Genomic DNA, 18,117 nt, shown 5'->3' with positions numbered 1-18,117 from the left:
ATGGAATAGGAGAAACCCTGGGTCTCCTTGGCTCAGGCCGAAATTTTCTGAATAGAGACCCGGAATTTGGAGATTTTTAAAATTTGGTGGTCCCAGTAGGTACTTTGTGTCTTTCAATAAATAGAAAATGTCTGGATTTTTGGTTGTTTGTTTTGCTTTTCTGTTGTTGTTGGTAGTGGTTGTCATAGAGCGTGAACTCAGGGTTTAAGTTCAAGGCCAGAAATTTTTTGCTCAAGACTAGTGTTCTACCACTTTGAACCACAGCTCCATTTCCAGTTTTCTGGTAGTTAAATTGGGCGGTTTTTAATCATAGTCCTCAGATCTTAGCCTCCTTTGTAGCTAGGATTACAGGCCTGAGCCACTAGTGCCTGGCTGAAAAATCTCAGTTTTTAAGAAGGTATAGATTTCATGGAACATATCCTTTGTCTTCCTACCAAATCTAAATGGAGAAAGTTAAACGAAGTTAGACACATAGCATGCTATGGACACTTGTAGAGTTTTAATACTGAATATAATTCTGGAGATGATCTGGTCCCAGGTCCTCACACTTGAGACCAAGGCATCAAGTATCAGAGAGGTGAAATGAATTGCTCTTGCTTACATAGCTGATGACCAGACAATCTTGAGCCCGATGCAGGTCTTCATTAGGGTCTCTTTCCATGGTTTAGATGCTTCCTGGTCATTGCAGGAGGCATAGGGGTCACCCAGTAATGCCCAACTCTACCCCTGGCGTGTCTTCTTTATCTGATCCAGAAGCATGGATATTTGTAAGTAGCCCCCTGAGGAACCCACACATGGAAGCAGAGTTGAGAACCATTGCTACAAGACTACCCTTCAGAATGTAAGAACTATGATGTGTTGTGATTTGGTAGCAAGGTTTTCATTGTGTCTAATTGCCTCCTCCATTATATATCCCAGAGGTGCTGGTGAAGTGCATCCTGGGCTTGGCCCAGGGCTGAGAGATGTGAGATGTGAGGGCCAAGGTTGTGCTTTTGAGAGTGGTGGCTTAAAGTAAGATTATCATTGTCCTTACCTGACAGCACTGATTGGCTATTGTTGGCTCTTGTACCGGGGACTATAGGAAAATGGAAAATAGAAAAAATAGAAAAAAACTACTTGTTCCTTTTGTTGGCTTAATAATGTATTTTTCCTCTCTCTATGGCTTCAGTGAATTCTTTGGAGAAGCATCCTAATCTGTCACCTGGAATGGACTTCACTAGCATAATTTTTTTTTAAGTAGCTGACTTGCTTGGAGGAGGTTGTCCATTGCACAAGGGCATGATGTGGAAGGTACAAACTGGAGGGATGCGTTCACATTTCTCTCCCTGTCTTTGTGCCCTAGTAAGGGGCTGGGTTCACCCACTGGAAGGGGGAAACTGCAGAAAGCGCATTCTGTTCTGGCAAAGCTAACCAGTCCATGGGCTTGGAGGGAGGGGACTGACTTTTCTAAGTTGCCAGAGTGTCCTATGTGGGCTGGAATAAGCACAGAGGCAGCTTAGAAGAGGACCTAAACATTTGACCCTAGACACTGGAGATTTCTTTATCCTTCCTAGTGCAGCTCTTCTCACCTAACTTTGAAATTGTAGAGGTTGGATGACAAAACTGTGGCCCTTTTGCATAGTTTTGGAGTATGAAAATAAGTACATCAAAGTTCCTCATCTCTCTCTGTAGGGCCTCATGCCACTTTTCTCCCAGTGTAGGAAGGGAAATTATGTTATAAATGAAGATTCCATTTGGTTCTGATTTGAAATGCAAAATTAGGTTTCCTTTTTAAATTTCAATAAGTGCATGAGGGAGATAATGCCAGACCAAAGGATTTGCTTCTTAAGCATCAGAATTATGAAAAGATAAAGAAGGCCCCACCCTCCCTTACACAGAGAAATACGGGAATAAATAAATGTCTCACACAAAACTCCACCTTATCTAAGGAGGCCAGGTGGTGTTCGACCTGTAAATAAATGCAGAGAAAGAGGAAAATCTAGTCTGAAATTTGGTGTGAATTTTTTATTCTTTCCCTGCACTCTCCTAGGAGAACATTAAAAATTGATCAGCAACAAATGCCCTGCAAGTTTATCTTCAAGTAGTTGTAAGGGAAAAAAAAAACAAAACAAAAAAAAAATAAGGAAAAACAGGGCAGGAGTTTGGCTTATTTATCTTACTTTCCTGCTAGTTTTCTCTTGCCCCACAGTGACTTTTAAAGCAATACTCTCTCATCTTCAGTCAGACTTGCATTCTGAGGAGATGCTTTTCCATGATTACCCAGTGCTGGATGATGAGCAGGTTTGGGGATAACAGAGAAAAAAATGACCAGAATGACTAGCATTACTGAATTTGTTCCGGCAGACACTGTCTTCCCATTGTATTGAGGTCTTTGTATCACTTATGGAAAATAAGCTGGGAGTGAAATGTCTTTTGTCATCAGAACTTGTTTTTGTTATAGTTAGTATCTAGGAAAATTGGTCTAAATATACAATTCCCCTCTGAAATGCATCCAAACAATGTGTTTTGTTTGGCCCAGGAGGCAGATTGAAGAGGGGGGGCACTGGGGAATAAGGGAAGGGGTGGCAGGCATTGAATAACACCTCCTACAGCGGTTCTCACCCACATCATTCCAGGTTGGGCCTAGTCTAGTTAGAATTCAGTAGAGCTGTCTTACTACTCAGGAAGTGCAATACAGCAGCCCAAGGAGGATCCTTTTCTCCAGAGGATCACTTTTCCAAATTGCAGTAATTTAAGAGCCTGGCCTGAGTTAAGATCCATGTTTTCAATGAAGTGTGTTATAAACTATAAATGGAAAGTTTCCTCTGCTTCTGTGATATTAATCTCCTTCCCTTGCTAAGTCATTCCGCACACAGACTGAAACACCAGTGGGTTTTGTTGTTGTTGTTGTAAGAAAGCTACTGATTTCTATCAGTACATTGATTTATTGATTATGCTTTGAATACCCCTCAGTGTCCTTTGAGAATTCACACTGGGGGGCTGGGAAGGTGGCTCAGTGGTAGAGCGCTTGCCTTGCATGCACGAGGCCCTGGGTTCGATTCCTCAGCACCACATAAGCAGAAAAAGCCGGAAGTGGGGCTGAGGCTCAAATGGTAGAGTGCTTGACTTGAGATGAAGAGCTGAGAGACAGTGCCCAGGCCTAGAGTTCAGACCCCACAACCAGGGAGGGGGGGGGGGGAGGGGGGAGAATTCACACTGGAAGTTAGGTGTACTTGTGTCTGCAGGAAAATTCACCGTCTTGAAGGATAGATAAATGCATTAAGAAAACTGAGAAGGAGAGTTTACTTAGTCTAGAAAAGTGTATTCTGAAGGGGCTAAGACTTCCAGAAGAGGTAAGAGTTGAGTTTGGGGAGTTTGGAGATAATGTTTCTCTAGCACCATTTCTGAAGATGAGGGAAGGTCTAGATGAATGGAAAACAGCAGGTAAAATCTCCGTTTGTAACGTTTGTTTTCAATATAGTGGCCTGTACATCTCGTCATCACAATGGGTCAGCCTGCATCCTCATTTAAGCATTCTGCAATATCCCTTTCCCTCCCCAAATTACAAAAATGTATATAGAAGATGCAGAACACCGGCATCAATTCCAGTGAAAATGGGTTATACCATTGGGGGAAAACCTACAATAGAAATAAAAGAATCACATAGTGCATTGTAAGTACATTAAAAACACTAGCAAGAAAGAAGAAAAAAAATCCAAAACCTCTTGCGTCCCTGTCTTGGGTACATTTTGCTTAACATTATCTCATGTGGTCGTATGTACATGGCTTTGACCTTCTCTGCCTGTCCTAGACATATACTAGTCACTGCAAACAAGGGAAACCATGGGACCTATGTTTCTTTGGGCCTGGCTTACTTCACTTAATATAATTTTTCCAAGTCTTTCCATTTCCTAACAAAAGAGGCAATGTCATTCTTTCTGATGGAGGCATAGAATTCCATTGTGTATGTATACCACATTTTCTTGATCCATTCATCTACTGAGGGGCATCTGGGTTGGTTCCATATCTTAGCAATGGTAAATAATGCTTTGATAAACATGACTGTGTTGGTCGCTTTGACTTTGTTTTGTGATCTTTTGGGTAAATGCCCAAAAGTGGAATTGCTGGGTCATAAGGGAGTTCTATGTAGAGTCTTTGGAGTAACCTCCATACTGCTTTCCAGAGTGGTTGAACAAGTTTTCACTCCCACCAACAATGCAATAGGGTTCCCTTTTGGCACATCCCCTCCAGCATCTTTTGTCACTAGATTTCTTGATTATGGCCATTCTAGTTGGGTTTAGGTGGAATCTTAGCGTTGTCTTGGTTTGCATTTCTTTTATGGCTGGAGAGGTCGAGCATTTCTTCATGTGTCTGTTAGCCATTCTTATTTCCTCTTCAGAGAAGTTTCTCTTTAAGTCTATAGCCCACTTGTTAATTGGGCAGTTGTTTCTTTGGGGATTTGCTGTTGGAGGATTTAGTTTTTTGAATTCTAAGTATATTTTAGATATGAAACCCTTGTCCGTTGCATGGCTAGTGAAGATCTTCTCCCTGTCCTTGGGCTTTCTGTTGGTCTTGCTAGCTTGTCCTTTGCCTTGCAGAAGCTCTGCAGTTTCATACAATCCCATTTGTTCACCCTTTCTTTGATTTGTTGTGCTTCTGGGTCTCTATTAAGAAAATTTCAGCCTGTGCCAAGGAGCCCTAGAGTTTCTCCTGTTCCTTCCTGTAATGTTTTCATGAAGTCTGCTTTTATTTCGAGGTCTCTGGTCCATTTGGAGTTGATTCTGGTTCAGGGTGATATATAAGGATCTAGTTTTAGTTTTCTAAAGTGTTAACCAATTTTGCCAGCACCACTTACTGAAAAGGCTGTCTTTCTTCCATTCTATTTCTTTAGCTCCCTTGTCAAAGATTAGGTGGCTATAGGTCTGTGGGTTCATTTCTAGGTCTTCAGTCCTATTCCATTGGTCCTCAGGTCTGTTCTTGTGCCAGTACCAAGCTGTTTTGATTACTATAACTTTGTAGCAGAGTTTGAAATTTGGAATTCATATTCCTCCAGCGCTTTTCTTTCTACTAAGGATTGTTTTTGCTATTCGGGTCTTTTATTGTTCTATATTGAAAACGAACATTACAATGTGGGGGGGGGCGGGACAAATTGGGAAGTGGGGATGGAAGTGATGGTGGGGGAAAATAAAGGAGGAGGTAACAGTGCTAACTATGAGATGTACTCATTACCCTATTCATGTAACTGTAACCCCTCTGTACAACATTTTCACAATAAAAAACTGTTTTAAAAAATCTCCCTTTGATGCGGAGTGCTTTCTTCTGATGTGGATCATTGTGAGCTTTGAGCTCTGTCTGAGCTGGGTGGCTAATGCACATGTACAGTCTGTGCCTTGGCTGCTCAGCTTTGGACCCCTATCCTTTGTACTCCTGTTTCCCTGCCTGATGGTGACTCTGTGAGTTCACCCTCTGTGCCTCCTGTGAGGATCTGTTCTGCATGGTCATCTGGATGCTTACAGAATTCCTTAAGTACACAGTGGGTGCTCAGGAACTAGTCCCTGACTTGCTTTTTCTTTTTAAGTCATTTTTGTGGTGCAGTCTAGAAGTTTGAATCTATAAGGAAGTATCTTTCTAGAACAATTAGTAAATTGGAAAGGAAAGAATTAAATGATCGTTGAAATACTCATGTAATATTTGATTGTGATTTAGAAAACCTTCAAATTTTAATGTTCCTTCTGGCTTCAGAGTATTGCTCTGAAATCCTTCCTATTTGGAGTATTTCTATTGGATAAAAGTCAAATGAAATGGATCATATACTGAATTGCACTCTGATAGATTATGTTGTAATTAAGTTAATGGGCACAAATTATGCATACATAATATGGGACAGGAAATTGTAGACATAACCATTTACTGAATACTCCAGAGATGAGTGGTTTATGATGGCAGAATAAAAAGCACTGATGCCAGAAGTGCAAAGGCCCTTCAACTTGACCAAGCCTAGTTGCAGCCTTGGACATGAGGCCTTTTTTTTTTTTTGCTTTATTTTTGCTTTTGAATATTGTTCAGTTGGTCCTGTGAGATTAGAGTGAGGGTTAAATGCATAATGTTGGAAAATGTAGAAGAAAACATACCTTAGCGATTCTTAGTGTCTGTTCTTACCCTAGCCTGTCCTAGGACACACTTATTTGGGGACTGTCTCAGACCATCTACTGCGACAACTCAGCACCCCCTGATTCTGGAGGAAATGAGGAGAGGAGAAGTACAAATAGGAAGGTCCATTTTCTCTATGGACTGTTACTCTTCTCATTTCTCATTCCAACCTCCCAAATAGGTACAGACCAGGCACATTTTGTTTTTGTGTATGCATGTATGGTACTAGAGCTTGAATTCAGGGTTTTGTGTTCTTACTTGGATTTTTTTTTTTTGGTCAGTTCTGGGGCTTGAACTCAGGGCTTGTCTTTGGGCATTTTTACTCAAGGCTAGCATGCCTCGTTGAGCCACAGCTCCATTTCTAGACTTTCTTGCCCAGGCTGGCTTTGAACCACAATCCTCAGACCTCAACCTCCGGAACAGCTAGGATTATGAGCATGAGCCACGAGCACCTGGCCATATTGTTTTTATATCACCGATATCACCTACTAATACTCTCTCCCCTTTCCCCAAATCAGAAAATAATGGTAGTTGTCTCTTCCTCAGTCCCTTTGGTTTGAGATTCATGCCATTATCTTTATTTATTGTCTCTTATTTTAAAAAAATTATTGTAAAAGTGATGTACAGAGGGGTTACAGTTACATAAGTCAGATAATGAGTATATTTCTTTTTGAACAGTGTCATCCCCTCCTTCATTTTCTCCCAGTTCCCCCACCCCCGCTAAGTTGTGTAGTTCATTTCCAACATAGTGTCTGTTCGGTCTATACTTTGGAAGATAATAGAGTGCCCCCATTTTACAAAGGAGGAAACAGGCTCAGAGAGATTAAATAACACAATCAATCAAGGTCACACAAGTAAAAATTACATTAGAATTAGAACTTGAGTTTGTCTAGCTGTGTGCCTGTGTTCTTTCTGAAAGAAAGAAAGCTCAAAAGACCTGAGGTATGCTTGGTAAAGGTGTTCCATGAGAACAGGGTTAGTTCATGTATCTCTATTTGGAGTCAGTTTGGAGTGTTAAGAGCAGGCTTGGGGGAGTAGCCTCAGCAAAGATATTGCCTGACCTCAGAAGTGCCACCATTGCCTGAGCAGGACAAGTGGCACTGCCCTCTGGAGTGTGTCTCTGCTGCCTGGTCCACTCTTGGCAAACCTCAGTCCACTTTCTGTTGGGTAGACAGAGAGGCACACACCAGTCAGGGCTGGAAGGAGCCTGACAAGTGGCTTGCTTTCAGACAGAACAAGTCTATTCTACTTATATAAGTACTATGTTACAGGTGCATGGAAGAAATACTGGGGAAATTTTGGCAGACAGGCTTTTATTTGAAATGTGTTTTCCTCAAACGAGGTTCCCGAAGTCCTCACATTAGCCACTAGTTTCATTTCTTCCTTCCTTATATATTTGGGGAATGTGTAACCAGTCTTTGTGACTTTGAATGTCACCTCCACCCACATCCACAGCCTGCTTCCTGCAGTGGCATCAATATAGTGTGTGGCCTTGAGCTTGAGGAGCAGAAGGCAGGCATGAAAGGGGTCCTGGAGGGAAGGCACTCAGCTCGTCAACAGCAGTCTGTTTTCAGCCTTTGAATAACTGAATGCTTTCTGTCTCACATTTTTGGCTGAAACAGTAGGGCTGTTTGTTGAGAATCAGGGTGTCTGTTCCTAACCTTCTGCACTTGAATATTATTCTGGGTGGTGCCCTGTGTCCTTGGAGGGAAGAGGGTTGTGCAGAACCCATCCTTGGCTGCCCATGGGTGATTTGCCTCCTGCCTGTTGACTGCCTCAGTGAGCAGACTTGCAACTAGACTTGAGTGAAAAGACCCTTTGATTCCTATTTCCTGTGATCTGGCCCCACCATCCCATTCCCCCTCTGCTGCTTTAAGGGGGTCATATTCTCCTGAGACACATTGTTTTCTTCCTCCATGGAGCAGGTAGGTCTTAGACCTCACAGATGATCCACCAGAACCAGCTGTCAGCTCTCTCCTTCAGGAAAAGCCAAAGAAAGAAATCTTCTAACTTAAAGAAGGTGCCACAGTCACCTGACCCCTGCCTGTCCCCTACATGAGTGGCAGAAGATAGGATCCATCTATTTGTTCCAAGGTGACTGATTTCTTTTTTTTTTTTTTTTATTGTAAAGCTACTATACAGAGGGTTACAGTTACATGAGTGAGGTAATGAGTACACTTCCTCTTGAACATTGTTACCCCCTCCATTGTTTTCCCCCTACCATCCCCTCCCTCCCTCCCTTCCCCGAGGTTCTTTTTTTTTTTTTGATTGTGATTAAATGATTACATAATTTCAAAGTCACAAGTTCATTCTAACTTCCCTGGAGCAAATTGTCTACCACAGTCTGTAATATATAACAGTGTTCACATGTTATATACCATATTTGTGATCAGCAGCATGAGGATATTTAGTAGTGGTTCAACAAGGTGACTGATTTCTGAAAACCCTGAAGAGACCCCCAAAATATAAAACAAACAAAACAAACAAAAACAATTAATAATTATTTTTTCAGGACACACATAAACTTGCCATCACAGGGAAGATTCTGATGCTAAATTAGATGCAAATAGAATCGCCCACCTGGAGCTGATTACAGAAAGGTCAGAGTGCCTATATGCTCAATTTCACTCCTACGCATCAAGTTAATGGACTGCCATGATTGTGGGCATGATGGCTCTGCTGTATTCCAGCCTTCATTTTTTTTTTAATATAGTTTTGACTTTATGGTAAAGTGCAATGTTACAAATGCTGTCACCTCCTCCACCCACTGCCTTTTTAAAAAATGCAAACAAACTGTCCATTTGGTTATTTCTGTGAAGCTTGAAATTCTAATCGAAAAGTACACTTTTGGAGCTCTTAGGTGAAGAATGAATAGGCAACTAAATGAAAATTCAGTTTCTTTCATGCTCACTAAAGTCACCTCACTTTGTGTCCTTCTTCCAGGCCAGACCCTGCTGTGGTAGAGACCGGAGGATGGGGAGCGGGTGACTAGAACCAGTGGGTGACAGATATTACAGGAGATTGGGGATTGTGCTGCTACATGCTTGTTTCTAGTATTCTGGACTGCTTATCACAGTCAGAAATGTGTTTCATACATTTGAATATATATATATATTTACTAGCATGCATATGTGATATATGTACAACAGAGTATGTATCCCTAAGTCTCACAGCATAGTATTTGTGCTTGTTACATGCAGAAGACACTAACATTTTCTATTTGAATCTGGTCTAAACCATTCGTGAACCAGTAAATTGAATTCATTCACCCATTCTTCAGTCTCAAACTATTCTTTCAAAAGTCCACTTTAAGGGATTGGTGTAGGCTCTGACATGAATAAGGGCCAGGCAATGGTAGAGGAGGGTGAAGAAAGATTTATTTCCAAGTAGGAACTAAATGGGATTTGACAGCAATAAAAATCAAGTACTGTATATGAGATAGGACTCCATTCTAGAACTTGGGCTGGAAAGCCAGCTCGAAACAGAGTGCCTTAGCAGATGTGTCCCCAGGGTTTCAGTTGCCCTCATCCAGTCAAGGGTAATTATTTGTTTGTGGAAACTGAGCTTTCTTTAGGCTACTGCAGTCATGTGGTCCACCTTTACTAAGAAATAACACTCCCAGGCTATACTATTTTTAAACACCAGTACTGTATAAGATAGAATACTGCAATGGGGCCTCACTGACTACTTCCATTAGTGTGTCTGTTTAAGTTTGTAGCTTCTTGCCATCCTTTACAGAATGAGGTAAGTAAACATTGACAGCCATCTAGAAGAGAATTATAGCTGGCTGCCTTTCCCCTCTGGAACATGGAGAGTTGGCTCCTTTCCTGCTTTGCTGTATTACTTTGGGGCATTAGTGGAAGACTCCATTTTGCATTCCTCACAGCAGAGCATCTTTCCTCTAGTGGTTTATCGTTAGCTTTCAAGTAATCACACTTAGGCTGTGGTCTCAGCCTGGCTAAGGAGGTTGCCTATGTGGCGGGATTAGAAGAAGTTTCTGAAAGTACGGTGATGGGGCAGAGAAAGATTTTCTGGGATAAAAGGCTTCTGGAGGCTCTGAGTGTCTGATGGGATGAAGGGAAAGAAGAGAAAGGAAGGAACCATTTTCCTGGTTGGGGTATTAACATATGGTAAGTATGACATCAGTTTATAAAGAGTTTGCAACCTTGATACTTAATGGGATTGGTTTTTTCCTTTAAATTTATTATGTGCTATATAAATACTGCCTTTTCAAGTCTTTCCTAAAATCCCACCCACTTATTAATGATATCTTTGCTTTCTAAAAAGAAAATCTTTTCACGTATCCAAAGGAAGAGTAGTAAACAAAAGATGCTAAATGCCCTCCATTCCTCTTAGCCCCCAAGGCTGAGACTCATATTCTACAGTTAACATATTGCTTTGCTTTTGAGCTGATTAAGGGCAGTTTAACTTAAGAGGGGAAATGACATGGGGTGGGGAGGGGGAACCAGAGGTCAGCTGTGCACAGTGAAGTTGAAAATGTGATGTTAAAGAAGCTATAATACATGGCCCATTGGCAGCCATTACACTGCAGTATTTTCTTTTTATTTTTCCGGTGCGGGTTCTGGAACTTGAACTCAGGATTTGGGCACTGTCCCTTAGCTTTTCTTTTTTTTTCTTTTTCAGAGCTAGCACTCTACCACTTGAACCACAGCTCTACTTCCAGCTTTTGGTGGTTAATTAGAGATAAGAGTCACAGACTTTCCTGCCTGGGCTGGCTTTGAACTGTGATCCTCTGATCTCAACCTCCCAAGTAGCTAGGATTACAGGCATAAGCAACCAGTACCCAGTTTACGGTACTTTTATCTGTCAATCAAGATTGTTAGGAAATTAGACTTTGGCTTGAATCACTTTACACTAAGTTTTGCTAAATAATCCTAAGGTTGTAGTAGTCAAATGAACATAAACTAATACTTAGGGACAGCAATGGTGGTACATGTCTGTAATTCAGCCCTGGGAAGGTTGAGGCAAGAGAACTAAGTTTGAGGCCAGTCAGGGGCACATAGAAAGAGCTTGTCTTCAAAAAACAAAAGTTGGGGGCTGGGAATATGGCTTAGTGGTAGAGTGCTTGCCTAGCATGGATGAAGCCCTCTGGGTTCGACTCCTCAGTACCACCCAAACAGAAAGAGCCGGAAGTGGTGCTGTGGCTCAAGTGGTAGAGTTCTAGCCTTGAGCACAGAAAGGCTCAGGGACAATGCCCAGGCCCTGAGTTCAAGCTCCGGGACTGACAAAACAACAACAACAAAGGTTGGATATGTAACTCAGTACCCTGGTTTGTATCCTTGGCACTAAAAAAAAAAAAATGGTGGTGTAAGAGGGAGAGAAAGAGAATAGACAAGACAAGAAGAAAAGGGGGGAGAGGGAAAAAGAAGAGAGGGAAAGAAGGAAAGAGAAACATCCTCACTTTTCCAAGGCTTGAGGATATACACAGAAGATAAGAAAGGCTAAAAGTTAAGCTCAGCTGTCAGTCAATAGATGATGGAGGGTTGCTCTCATTCACCCATGAGAAATGCCTCTGTGTGCCAGGCTTTTTACATTGCGTTGGGCTGGTGAAGTGTGTGTTGTGGGACACCCTAGGAGGTGCCATGCATCAGGGACTAGAGAACACCAGGGAGTCTGAGCATGGAGCAGCTTGTTTCAGGGCGGGGGACTCTGAAGCCTGTGAGAAGCACTCTTCTCTGTGTAATTGATTTGTCCAGTGTTGAAACTCACCTGTTTCCCTTGCTGTACTTGGGCCACAGAGAGCCCTTCAAAGCGGTCAGATGACTGTGTGGTGTGCTGAGTGTTTGGGGAGTGTTCGTAGATTTCGAAAGAGTGGTCTAACAAGTATAAAGAAAACAAACTGCTGACTTGGTAATACCGTATGCACCTAGACTTATCTATTCACAACACAGCTGAGCACCATGAACTTAAAAAAAGTAATTTAAGCCGCCAAAATAGATGCTGCCAAGCCTTTATTCACAGATGCATCCACTCAGGGCCTATCCACACTTATCTAGCAGATCTGGACATCTGGTTTCAAAACTGATCTGTGGGTTTTGAAAGCTGAAAACTAAAAGGGGAAGAGGAATGCAGTCTAAAAGGAATGGCACAGTAATGGTACAATAAAGTGACAGCCAACACTTTTAACAGAGGAAGAAAGAAGATGGAAAGCCAGAAAGGAGGAGCTATAGTTACTGAAAACATTGCCATGTCCTTTCATTTAGAATCAGGTGCATTGAATTCCCAGCAGGGATTTCTAGGGTGTGGGGTTGGAATCTGAAAGGTTTAACTATTGCTTTGATGATCTTATATATTCCAGGGTGGGTGGAACACTTGATGACTTTGATGATGATCCCTAGTCATCAAGATGAGATACTGCATTTATGTCTAGCAGAACAACAACAACAACAAAATGCACAGACTAGCTCTTAAAATGTTCCCAATCAGAATGTTTAAGGTTCAATTTTGATGCCATGAGCATCAGATCTTCTTTGAAACCCTTGGCTGTTCAGAGTCTTAGTCACTCAGAGATTGATGTGTTACAACATGGGAACAGCATATAGGTAGAAAGTATTAAATTGTATTGTAAAAAAATCACAGTCACTTTTTAAGCAGTAAATTCTAGTACCATTTTAAAATGGCTCTTTATGTTTATTGCTCAGCTGTAAAATTTGACTTTCTACTCTCCAGTAAGACATCTGAACATCTGTACACATCGTGTCTGTACCTCTTCTTTGCAATTTATTATATTATTTCATTTGTTAAAGCTCATCTTCCTGAGTATAAAATATATCCTCATCTTCCTAGTTCCTAGTACATGGCAGGGATCCCAATAAATGTTTAGTGAATGACCAATAATTGAACAAGTTATACAAAGCTTTCTCATTAATTCATTACTACCATGCAGATACTTTTATACAATCCCCCTCTCCAGTTTTGATTATGCACTAAAATCTTTATGGTATTTGAACTACATGTGATGATTAGCATTGTTAGAACACTTGAATCACTTCCTTCCCCTTTATTTTTTTGTCCTCACTAGTAGAATTAAAGGATAGAAGCAAAACGAGCCATTATGGCATAGGAGCAGGCTGTGAGCTTCTGATGAGTAATTTTTGTGGCAGGTATGCCCTGGATGGGGTCACTGTGACAAGGCTGGGGCCCTGGGGACGCAAGCATGGCAACATGGAGAAGGGGCTCACCTGTACTCACTCTCTTGTAGGTCCCAGGTGACTGTGGAGGAGGTCATGACACCCACCCCATACCTGGACCTCTTCCTGCGCAGCATCTCAGAGCCCGCACTGCTGGAGCTCTTCTTGCGCTTCATCCTGCTGCACCAGCATGAGAACGTGCACATCCTGGACACTCACCAGCCGGATCAACACCCCGTTCCGGGTAAGGCAAGCTCCAGAGGAAGTGCCTTGCAACTCAGCATCCATGGGTTTGTTTGGGAAACTGGATCATCTCTACTCGTCTTACTTTTCTTGTTTTTTCTCCTTTCTTTTTTATTTCCACAGCCATTAACTTCTTTCTGTTCGGGTAGAGATGAAGTATGTCATTTTCATTTTTTGGAGTCCTGCCAGGGAGGTGGCAGGCACTGCCACCTTTGATAGGAAGGACATTTTTCCTCCCCTGGCTTATGTTGGCCCTCTCTTCTGTGCAACAAGCAGAACTCATTTCCAGAAGGGCAGAACTGTGTTAGGTGCAGGTAGAGAAAGAAAAGCAGTATATCAGGTTCAGTTGTTGGAAGTTATATTTATGTCCATGTGTTCTGAAGTGAAAGGCTGGGAAATTATGAGTTGATGTGCTGGTCACTTAGTTGGGAGTTCTGTTTTGAAAAATCCTCTTAACACCACTAGTGCCACTTTCATACCCACACTCCCTACCAAAAGCAATCCCTATTGTAATAAAAAGTATTCTTTTAAAGGCAAGAATAACAACATACCTTTGGATTTATTGTATATATACTGTAATATATTTAACCTAATAAGAGCATAAAGAGGGAGAACAGGAGAATAGTAGAAACAGTTCGATGTTTCACTGGAAAAAATTTAGCATAAACCTAAAGTAGAATCTGATAAGTTAAATATTGGGAGCAACTGCTAAAGAAATTACTGAGGAAATATAATCAGGAGCTAGATGCATGGTGGTATGCGCCTATAGTCGTAGCACTTGGGAGACTGAAACAGTAGACTCAAAAGAATAGCAAGAATGGTACAGCACGACCCAGTCTCAACTGGACATGTAGCTTAGTGATAGGGTGCTTGCCTAGCATGCATGAAGCCCTGCGTTCAATTCCTCAATACCACATAAAAACAAAAAGCCAGAGGTGACACTATGGCTCAGTGGTAGAGTGCTAGCCTTGAGCAAAAGAAGCTCAGGGACAATCCCCAGGACTGACCAAAGAAAAACAAACAAAAAAAACCCAGTCTCGAAAGAAAAAGAGGCATGATAGGAGTGATAGTTAACTTGATACTCTGTCTAACCAGAGCAGTGATGTCCATTCTTCTCAAGTGTCTATGCAGCGTTCTCCAAGAGAGACAGGGGATACAACAGACTTAATGAACTTGAAAGGATCAAGATCACACAATGTATGTTCTCTGGTTACAGTGGATTTAAGGGTTGAAATGAAAAGCTATTGATAGGAATTTGGAAAATCCACAAATAGAAATTAAATAACACGTTCCTAAGTAATTAGTAGGTCAAACAAGAAATCATCAGGAAAATGTGAATCTACTTTGATATACTACAACACTAATGAACCTTTGAGGATATTGTACGAGGTAAAGAAAGCCAGTTCTGCCGGGCGCTGGTGGCTCACGCCTGTAATCCTAGCTACTCAGGAGGCTTGAGATCTGAGGATCGCGGTTCAAAGCCAGCCCAGGCAGGAAAGACCGTGAGACTCCTATCTCCAATAAACCACCAGAAAACCGGAAGTGGCGCTGTAGCTCAAGTGGTAGAACGCTTGCCTTGAGCTGAAGAGCTGAGGGACAGCGCCCAGGCCCAGAGTTCAAGCCCCACGACCGACAAAAAAAAAAAAAAAAAAGAAAGCCAGTTCTAGCATGAGCTGCTAGAACCCACTCATCAGAGTAGTTCATCTAAAGTAGTTAAGCTTGTAGAAGTAGAGTGGAATGGTTGTTTCCAGGGGCTGGCTGGTGAAGATAATGAGGAGTGGGTATTCAGTTAGTTTTGCTATAACTGTGTTACAGATCTGTTGCATGACAATGTGAATATATTTAGCCCTATTAAATGTGCTCTTAAAACTCATTGAGAAATTAAATTTCATAATATGTTTATCACAATTTTTAAAACAGAATAATTATAATTACTGCTTCACAGAATCTTCCAAAGACAGAATAGGAAGGAACACACTCTAGTTCAGTTTATGAGCTCAGGGTGAGTCTAAAACCAGACAAAGATATTAGATGGAAGGAAAATATCACTGTGGACTAATATTTCTTATGAATAAAGGCACATAAATTCTCACTAGTGAATAGAATTTAGAATATATGAAAACAATTATACTCTGATCAGATGAGAGTTAGCAATCTAGAATTACAAAGTTGGCTTAAAGTCTAAAAAATCAGCTAATATACTATATCATAGCAATAGGATAAAAGAAAAAATTATCTTTATCTGAGAAGGTATAGAAAATGATAAACATATCAACAAACAAAGAATAGAGGGAACTTCTTCAACTCAATATCTAACATCTCTGACAAACTCAGAGCTAATGTTCAAAACAATTCCCCTAAAAAATGAGTAAGGTAAGAATGTCTGTACTCAACAGTTATATTCAATATGGTACTTGAAGTTCTAGTCAGGAAAATTAAGTAAGAAAATAAAATCATTCAGATAAGAAGAAAAACAATCTGCATTTGTGTATGACGAGATCTGTAATACAAAAAACTAAGGCGGAGTACATTAAAAACTATTGGAACTCACAATGAGTTCAATAAGGTTGCAACATGTAAGATTAATGTAAAATATCAATGAAATTTCTGTACAATAGCAGTAAGTAATCCAAAAATTAAGTTAAGGAGATGATACTATTTCTAATAGCATTAGAAGAATAAAATATTTAGGAAGAAATGAAGTCCCAATATTGTTAATATAAGAACACTCTCCAAATTGATCTGGAGTTTTAAAGCATTCCCTGTCTTTTCTGTCCTCTCTGCTGAAATTCATAAGCTGATTCCAAAATTCATATGGAAAAGTCAGTCTTAAGTCATACCGCATACATATTTACTCCAGATGGGCCAAAGACCTGAATGTATTGGCAAAAAGTATAAAACTCTTCAAATAACAACAACAACAACATAGGACTCAATCTTGTGGCCTTATGATAGTTTTCTAAGATACAACACCAAAATCATGATCAGCAAAAGAAAAAGCAGGTGCATTGGACATCAATCAGAAAAATGATACACTTTTGTTTTTCCATGAACGACATCAACAAATTGAAAAGGTTACCCACAAAAGGATAGGAGAATTTCTTTTGAATCATGTATCTGATAAGGTACTTTTTACACAGAACAAAGAACTCAGTTATAAAAAGATATAATTGAGCCCCTTCCCCACTTGGCAATGATTTGTAGGATTCCTGGCAATAGGTAAGAAGGATACCTAACTGAGATTGGACAGAGGAGGTTTTGAATGGTAATATAGTGAGGAAGAATAGAAATATTTCCAAGAGATGTTGATACCTAACCTAAGTCCTTGAGAATAAGTAAGAGGTGCATTTTGAAGAGATGGGGAAGGAATTCCAGGTAAAGAAACAGCACATACAATGACTTGGAATTGGTGGATATTCTGCTTCTGACTAACTACAGGTATACGACTTTCCTTGAACAAAAGAGATGTGTCAGGGTAGGTCAAGTACAGCTATTTCTTTACCACACCATTATGGATTTCATTGACCGGATTTGAAGCCCATCCTGTTCCAAGACAAACTAGTACTTACTCTCCTGTACGAAGAATGAGAGCCTAAATTACTTAAATGGACTGGAAGATTGATGAACGCTTACTCTCAAAAGAGTACAATGGTTTTATAACATACCTTTGGGTATCACCACTATTTGGAAGTTTGTTTTTTTCCTTATGAAAATCAGAAATTGAAAGAATTTGTGGTTTTTTAAAAACAAACTTCTTTGAGAAGTACATTATCACACTGTAAGTGGTTTAGGAAATGGAACCAAGGAGAATATTTGTCCCCAAAGCCAAGAGAAAAGCTGAGAACTCTAAAAGACAGTTGGGCTAGGTTGCATTCTGTGAGATCTGGCCTATGAATAACCAAGGCCATATTTAAAAGATAAGAGAATAAATTACCAGAGGAGGAGGAGGAAGAGAAGGGGGAAGGGGATGGGGAGGGGAAGGGGGAGGAGGTGGTGGTACAGGGAGCATGTTTCCTGGATCCTTAATGGCTGACACTGAGACTGGCATGTTTATAGGATAATTCTGCTCAGTGACATGCCCAGACACTGCCTTACCCCCTCCTACAGGAGAGCCCATATCCTCAGTACACATTCTCTCCGTCAGCAGTGTGTGTTTCATAAAACTGCTAGAGGAAAGAAAGCCATTTTATTTTGGAATTCTGACTTACTTGACAGTGGTGGGGATGAGGTTGTTGTTCCAGTATCTGAAATAGAATAATGTGTTCATGACTCCTCAGCTCTGTGTGGTGTCCCTGGCATTATTCAGAACTCTCATTGGTTTACATTGTGAAGACGTGATGCTCCAGCTAGTCTTAAGGTGAGTGACCTTTCCTTCTTTCTTTTTCTTTAAAGAACATTTTATTCTGGAGTGCCACTTTTATTTTACTTGAGTGATACCAACTAAGTAGGCACCATGTTTCTACGAACATTAAGAGTAGCAGTTTGATTTGTGGGGGGGGGGGGGGGGGGACGGGGAAGGGGTTGGGTCCGGTCGTGGGGCCTGAACTCTGGGCCTGGGCACTGTCCCTCAGCTCTTCAGCTCAACGCTAGCGCT

General features: G+C 41.0%; 1 pseudogene; it reads left to right on the top strand.

The window, feature by feature from the left end:
• Nucleotides 1-17,884, top strand: part of LOC122120728 — a 118,484-nt pseudogene extending 100,600 nt beyond the window's left edge.
• The last annotated feature ends 233 nt before the right edge of the window (nt 17,885-18,117 follow it).

The sequence above is a fragment of the Dipodomys spectabilis genome, unplaced genomic scaffold, assembly GCF_019054845.1.
Source record: "Dipodomys spectabilis isolate Male_0828 unplaced genomic scaffold, ASM1905484v1 ptg000178l, whole genome shotgun sequence".
In the NCBI taxonomy this organism is placed as follows: Eukaryota; Metazoa; Chordata; class Mammalia; order Rodentia; family Heteromyidae; genus Dipodomys; species Dipodomys spectabilis.
The sequence above is the reverse complement of the archived record's forward strand: the minus strand, read 5'-3'. Positions and strand labels throughout refer to the sequence as shown.